The following is a 7,681-nucleotide window of genomic DNA, read 5'->3' as shown; positions in this document are numbered from 1 at the left end:
TTTACCCAAACAGCATCCCCCAGGTTACAGATGTGGAGGGCACATCTTTGTGTTTCCACCAAAATGTTAAGGTCAGAAATCTTTTCCTATCGCCACATGTTTTTTCTCTGCAATGCAAGGACAGACGCAAATGATTAGATAATGTCTGCGGTAAAAATACAATGTGTCCTGGGCCCTCCCTGGTGGCGCAAGAGCTTAAAGTGCGGCACTATGAAGCTGTACACTGCCACTGTGTCACGAGTTCGATCCCCGGCCAGGGAGTGACCCACATGGCGCAGCAGACCTCTCCTGACACGCCCGCTGCTCCCCTCAGCAGTGTACTTCAATCAGTAATTCAGCTCTTGTATGCGTGAATAAATAAATATTTAAAAAAATATTATGTATGCTACCTGCTAGGCCCCTGGAGGTAACCACTCCCAACAGAGGGCGGGGGTCCTTCCAGGTCAAAAGTGCTCTTAAAGAGATTCCGTTCGTTTTACTGGACCCGTGACAGCATGGGTTTCACCAAGGTGAGCTGTGACCCACTTTCTCACCCATCAAGCCTAGTTGATGATTCAGTTCATGGTTTGCTAGTTGGCTGAAGGCTTGAATGTTGTTGGCAAGAGATGCTGTCACCCCAGGATGTCAACAGTGTGACTTAGAGAGAGGACAGAAAGCCAGGAGAGAAGGTCAAGTGAAGGTTGAGTACATGGGGTAAACGGGTGCCAGGCAGGAAGGGATCCGGGCTGGGAGCGCAGGTTGGCAAGTCCCTCGCCTCTGCTCCCCGTCTCACTCCAAGCCAAACCCCAGGCCCTCGCTGCTCGGGTTGACTCCTGCTTCTAAATAACATTCCCGAGGGTCACCAAGGAGTTTGGTCCCCACGCTGGTGACCTCCCTCCAGGTTCCCCCGCCCGCCGCACTCCGTGTCTGGCAACGCTCAGGCTGGCGGCCTGGCAGTGGTCTGCACCAGGCTCTTGCGGGTGCTGTCGGAGGTCGTGGGCTGCCGTCTCCGTCCTCCTCCAGCCCTCTCCAAGGCCCTTGCCCACGACCCTGTTCTGTCCCTGCCCCTCTTTTCCCCGCATCCCCTGGTGACTGGTCATTTTGGTCCCATCTGTGGCTTTGGTGTGATGGCTACCAGGAGACGCTGGGGTCCTGTCCATGGAGGGGTAGCACCGGCTTGGTGCTGATTGTCCATTATCTGTCAGTGTAGACAAGTCCCATTTGTATTCATAGCCAACATTTTCCAAAATGGGATTTGTCCTCTTTCCCACCAGGCAAATTCCTTAGTGAGGCCTACAAGGTCCTACACGACCTGTCCTCTGCTGTACTTCCAGGCAGCCTCCAGGCACCCGCCCGGGTAAGGAGGCCGAGCCGTGTGGACGAGGCTGGGCCCTCTGTGGTGGGAGCACTGGTCTCTCCGCCAGAAACATCCTTCCACCTGGGCCTGTGGTCCTTACCCCTGCCCACAGCCCCTGTTCAATCCTCAGAAGTTCTCTGGAGAATCAGCTTCTGTCGGAAAACCTCCTTGAATTCCCAGACCCATTCCCAGACGGCCTCTGCCGTCCCCTCGAGTGTCCGCTGGGAGCTCAGCACAGCACGGTAGAGTGGCCGTCTCTTGCCTGTATTCCTGAGGCAGCTGTGCTTCTGTCAAGGTAGGGGCTCGTCTCGGGGCTTTGCACTCCCAGGGCCCAGAAAAGCCCCGCCCTGCCATCTCTGTGTTTGTGGATGGTAAAACCATTTCAAGGGAATCTGTTTCACCCAACCCCTCCAGAGTCCAGTCCTTCCTTTGTGACATTTCCACTTGAGTTCATAGGTTTAATAGGTTTATCAAAGATAAGCGTTTCTTATCGAATCTTTTAGTTCTTTTGCCGACTTTTTTTTTTTTAACCTCATTAAGGGCACCGCTATTTACTCAACAGCTCAGAACAAATCCTTGAGCACACCCTTTCTCTCCCATTCAACATGAAATTCAGTGAAAATTCCTATAAGCTTTATCTTGTCTTGTATTGTATTGGGAATATGGGGATTTTTCATCTTCTCAACAATATCACATTAGTCCAGGCCACCAAAATCTCCTGTCTGAACGCTGATGGTACCTTCCCGACGTCTCTGTGTGTCCACTCTTGCCCCACTAACCAGTGACCTCTCCAGACCTCACCAGAGCTCCTCACGGCCTGCAGACCCCTTCAGCATTCACCTGAAGGCTCACTGCCAACCACTTCTCGTGGGCTCCGCTCTGCCCACCCTGGCCTCTTGCTGCTTCTCACATCCAGCAGCCAGGCGCTCACCTTGTGGTTTCCCTTTTTTATTTCCTCTGCCTCCAAACTATTCTTCCAGAACTTTCTTTGTGTCACTGCTTCCAGTCTCTATTCAGACTCACTTCCATAAAGATGGCGTCCATGATTGCATGACGTAGAATGGCACCTTCTTGGGCTTCAACTCTCTCAAGCCCTTGATACTATGTTTATTCTGTGGCCATTGATGATCTTTTTTTTTTTTTTTTTAACGATTATATAAGCTTCTGAGGGTAAAGTCTTTGCCTATCAAAGTTCTTTGCAGTAGCCTGGCATCTGGAACAGTCCCTGGCATCATAGTAAGAGTTCAATAAATATTTGAGGAGTGAATTAATTATCTGAGTTGGTGAAGGCTCTGACTTATTTATTCCTGACTCCACAGTTGTCTCCTTCCTGGGTGCCTGAGCGAGCCTTCAGAGTCTTCCTCTTGTCAACTGAATTAACATTGATTGATGCAAACTTTCTATCTTTGAGCTCCTCACTCCGCATGATGGCCGGATCCAATGAGATAATTTATGTGACGCACGCATGCCACTCGCCTTCCCCTAATTAATACATCTTCCACTTCCACCCAGTGCAGGAGTCTCTTTCTTCTCTCCCTGGATAATGGATTCTGAACCCTGCTGCCCGCTTAATCTCCTTAAAGCATTGGCTGTAATTATGTTCCTCCTCTACTCAAAAACTTTGACTGCTTTCCAATTCCTGACCAAATAATAAACACACTCCTTGGCTGGTCACCAGGAGCCTCCCAACCTGGTTCCAGACGTCCTGCTCACAGCCACCCTCTTCTCATTCTGTATCCTCCCCCTCTGTGGAGGCTTCCTGACACCCACCCTTCAAACCCCAACCTGGCAGCCTCAGAGCAAAGGAACAGAGTTGCTTCTTCCTCACCGGGCTTCCCGTTTCCCAGGGACCCTTCTCTGCACGTGCTCTCTGCAGAGAGCATCTCATTCTTTCCGAGGGAGCACTCTCAGCCCCATCCCCATTCGACCTCCTTAAAGAAGGAAGGACTGGGCCCTCCCTGGTGATGCAACGGGTTAGGACGCAGCGCTGCAAGCCAGCCCCACAGCTGCTTCAGTGAGTTCGATCCCCACCCCGGAGGGAACCCACATGGCGCGGCAGACCTCTCCTGACCCGTCTGCTGCTCCCCTCAGCAGTGTACTTCATCGTTCTGCCTGTTCTGCTCCCCACTCTGTCTCTGGTGAAGCCTCTCACCACTCCGCCACCTCTGGCTTTTACCCCATGTCTGTATGAATAAATAAATAAATCTTTAAAAATGCCCGGATATCTTTTTGGAGCAGGAAAGTTGGATTCGCTTTGCCCGGCTTCTTCTGTCCCTTCAGTTGGCTCCAGGTTCTGCTTGCGACACCAAGCCTGCTTTCAAGGCCCGCCTCCTTATGGGGGTGCGGGTCCCCAAGGTTTCAGTCCCACAGGTGTGGCGGCTGCCTCTCTGGGTTGGCAGTGGCGGGCCTGTGGTGAGCCGCCTTGTTGCAGACTAAGCTGCGTCCCTCCCTCGCGTCTGGCCTGTCTGAATTGTCAGCTGAAGTTTGGGTCTCCTTGCACCTGACTGTGTTTCTACATTAGTACTTAACTCGCTGAAACTCAGCCCTCACCTGTCAGGCCCTTTCCTTTCACTCCGGTCCAGCTGATTTTGATAATGCTTATGTAGATCTGTAAGCCTATACTTTAGCTTAGAGAAAGAAGCTGCACTTTTACAGATTGTCGTTCTTCCAGATTGAAAATTTGCTTCGGATTTAGATTCTCTTTAGATTTAAGATTCATGGGCCAGTGAATTGGCAGGGAGGTCATATGGGCTAATCAATTTGATACCAAGAAAAAAGCTTCAAATAAAGCCCACTTGATGAGAAATGTGGCAGCGTCTGCAACTATGTAAGAAAACCGCAACTATGTAAGAAAATACGTGGGAATGCGTGGGAAGTTCCTTGAACAGGTTTAAGGTATAAGCTTTTCCATCTCCTGGGTGGTTACTCTGGGGAAGGAAATGAAGATTCATCTTAAACCGAGGTCCTTGCAGAGGGGAGCATCTGTTGGGGAAGACACTGGCCCTCACTCAAGGAGACCTGCACCTTCTTGCCTGGATAATTCAAGGTGTCAGATTGACTGAAGCTGCATGAAATGGGGATGGGGTGAGTTTAGGGCAGGCGGGCTCTGACAGATACTTCTGGAGTTTGGCTTGCAAATGTTCTGTATGGCTCCCATGGAGGGCATTTGGGATTTAATTGTCTATGACCCTAGACGCAGCCTATCTGGTGTTTATAAAATATGGCAGTGATGCTTGGATTTACTACTTCGGGCTCTGCTCTCTGCCGAACTCAAGCTGCTGACATGATTGATACCCATTTGGGTGTTTTATCTCATAGGCAAAGGTCAACTAATGTATGTGAAGTGAAACCTCTTTTTTTTTTTTTAAAATAAAACAAAGATTTATGGCCCTCCCTGGTGGCGCAGCGGGTTAAAGCACAGCATTGAGAAGCTAAAGCCACTTCCGCATGAGTTCGATTCCCGCCTGCCCCAGAGGAGACCACATGGCGAGGCAGACCTCTCCTGACCCGCCCGCTGCTCCCCTCAGCAGTGTACTTCGTTGATCTGCCTGTTCTGCTCCCCACTCTGTCTCTGGTGAAGCCTCTCACTGCCCCTGAGTCTCTGGCCTGTACCTCAGTTCTGTATGTACAAATAAATAAATCTTAAAAACAAAACAAAACAAAACAAAGATTTATTTACTTATGCACATAGAACTTGGGTGCAGGCCAGAGGTGTAGGGGGTGAGAGGATTCACCAGAGACAGAGCGGGGAGCAGAACAGGCAGATCCACTGAGATCCACAGCTGAGGGAGCAGCGGGAGACAGGAGAGGTCTGCTGCGCCCTGTGGGTCCCTCCCTGGCCGGGGATCGAACTGGAAGTCACGCCGAAGCTCCGCGGCTAAGGGCCCAGAGGGAAACTCTCGATGGTGCCATCTCTTGCCTCACTTCCCTCTCGCAGGTCCTCTCCCCTAGCCGCACCAGCTTCCGTAGCCACCCACTCACCCAACCACCCGCCGACCCTTACTGCCACCTTAACCCGAACCACAAAGCCTCCCTGCCATGGCTCTCCTCTTTTCGGCCCACTCTCCTGTCACAGACATTTCTTGGCATTCTCCATCCCGGGTCTTGCATTTCTTTGAGGATCAAGTCAACCGCGTGTTGCTGGGCTCTCGCCTGCCGTGTGCTCCCCATCAGTTTGTGGGCCTGGACCATCTTGTCCCTGGATCTCTCTCCGAGGTCTCTCTCATGGATATTACAATTGACTCCGTCTCCTTTCCTGTTTATTTTTTTCATGCCCTATGAATACAACTAGTAATTATTTTTTCTTGCTTTTTTGAGTTGTTACATGGATGCGTTTGTCTCTACCTCCTCCAGCAAGTAAAATGCTAACTCCTGAAGGAGGTATAATATAATACTACCTTAAAATCACATTTCCCAAGAAACTATTATTTCTTACTCTTCACTATATTTCCATAATCCAGCATATTGTCTTGTATGTAACAGGTGCCCAGCAAATACTTAAGTAAATGAATGAATATTCAGTAAAAGTTTGTTGTCTGAGAGAAAGGAGAGAAACCCAAGTGTCCAGTGTTAGAATATACTGGACATGGTGAATTTAAAAATTTTTTTGCATACAAGAATTGAGTATAGGCCAGAGGGGGTGGTGAGAGGATTCTCCAGAGACAGAGCGGGGAGCAGAACAGGTGGATCCACTGAAACACACCACTGAGGGGAGCAGCGGGGAGACAGGAGAGGTCTGCTGTGCCTGTGGGCCGCTCCCTGGCCGGGGATCAGACTCAGTTTGCAGCGGTGATGCGGAAACTGAACCCATAACCCATAGGCTACCAAGGAGGCCCCTGGACATGGTGATTTTTTTTTAAAGATTTATTTATTTATTCATACAGAACTGGGGTACAGGCCAGAGATGTGAAGGGTGAGAGGATTCATCAGAGACAGCGTGGGGAGCAGAACAGGCAGAGTGAGGAAGTACACTGCTGAGGGGAGCAGTAGGCGGGTCAGGAGAGGTCTGCCATGCCATATGGATCTCCTCCGGGGGCAGGCGGGGATTGAACTCACGCGTAAGTGACTTAAGCTTCTTAGTGCAGTGCTTTAACCCGCTGCGTCACCAGGGAGGGCCAACATGGTGAATTTTTTTTTTTAAAGATTTATTTATTTGTGCATATGGAACTGGGGTACAGGCCAGAGGCTCAGGGGCAGCGAGAGGCTTCACCAGAGACAGAGTGGGGAGCAGAACAGACAGATCAATGAAGTACACTGCTGAGGGGAGCAGCGGGCGGGTCAGGAGAGGTCTGCCGCGCCATGTGGTCACCTCCCAGGGCAGGCGGGGATCGAACTCATGCGGAAGTGGCTTTAGCTTCTCAGTGCTGTGCTTTAACCCGCTGCGCCACCAGGGAGGGCCGACATGGTGAAATTTTAAGGCGTGGGATATTTGGGGGATCGAAAGTACAATGTTTTCGTAATGGTAATGAGAAACACTGTCTTCTTTGGAGACATTTAAAAAGCACCACCTCTCCGCCACTCTTACTCCTGTAGTCAAACCTTACGTTGGAGGTGCTAGAGGGCAGTGAGCAGGGATGCCATGAAATAGGCTCAGGTCCTGTCCCCAAAGCTGTGGCCCCCACTGGATTTGAGAAGGAAAAGCAGGAAGGAAAAGGCCACTCTACAGTAGCCCCAGGAAGTTGAATTTTTTGCCTTTGAAATAAGGTGTGCAATGAAAACCCAGCAAGACGCTCTCAGTGATAGCAAAGCTTCCACTGCCGAAGATAAGAGCTACCAGTGAGAAGTCAGAGCAGAGTCTCATCAAGAGATCGGTTGGCTGCCAGTGGGTTCTGTTTCAAAGAGATACAAGGGCGTCAACGTGAAAACTGGAAGTTAGGGCTCAAGATACTTTTTTCCATTTAGAAATTACAGCAGCCCTATTCTTCAACCTTTCTGCCAGTACCTACCGCTCATGCCAAGGAACATGGGCTGATGGAGGAAGCCACGGAAAGGCAGGATGAGGGTCCAGCTCTGTCCCTCCCAGTGCTGTGGCCATGAACACGTGATCTAGTCTCCTCCATTCCCAGTTGATGCATCTGTATATTGAGGATGAAAAGACACGCGTTTCATGAACTTGTTGATTAAATGAGCTCATCCGTGTCAAGCGTTTGCACAGTGACTTCTACGTGGCACAAAGGAAAATGTTAACTAATAGTAAAAGGATTGGGGGGGACAGATTATCATAGGAACACCTAGGTCACAGGCTGCCATGAGTAAATGCTGTGTGCGTGTTAATGTCTGTGGCAACGCTTGGAGTGTGGTGGGCTCCCCGAGCAGCTGTGACGTAGACTGATGCATTGGAAAAGT

The sequence above is a fragment of the Condylura cristata genome, unplaced genomic scaffold (assembly GCF_000260355.1).
Source record: "Condylura cristata isolate star-nosed mole 26May11 unplaced genomic scaffold, ConCri1.0 scaffold00012, whole genome shotgun sequence".
NCBI classification, from domain to species: Eukaryota; Metazoa; Chordata; class Mammalia; order Eulipotyphla; family Talpidae; genus Condylura; species Condylura cristata.
Note: the sequence above shows the minus strand (reverse complement) of the source record.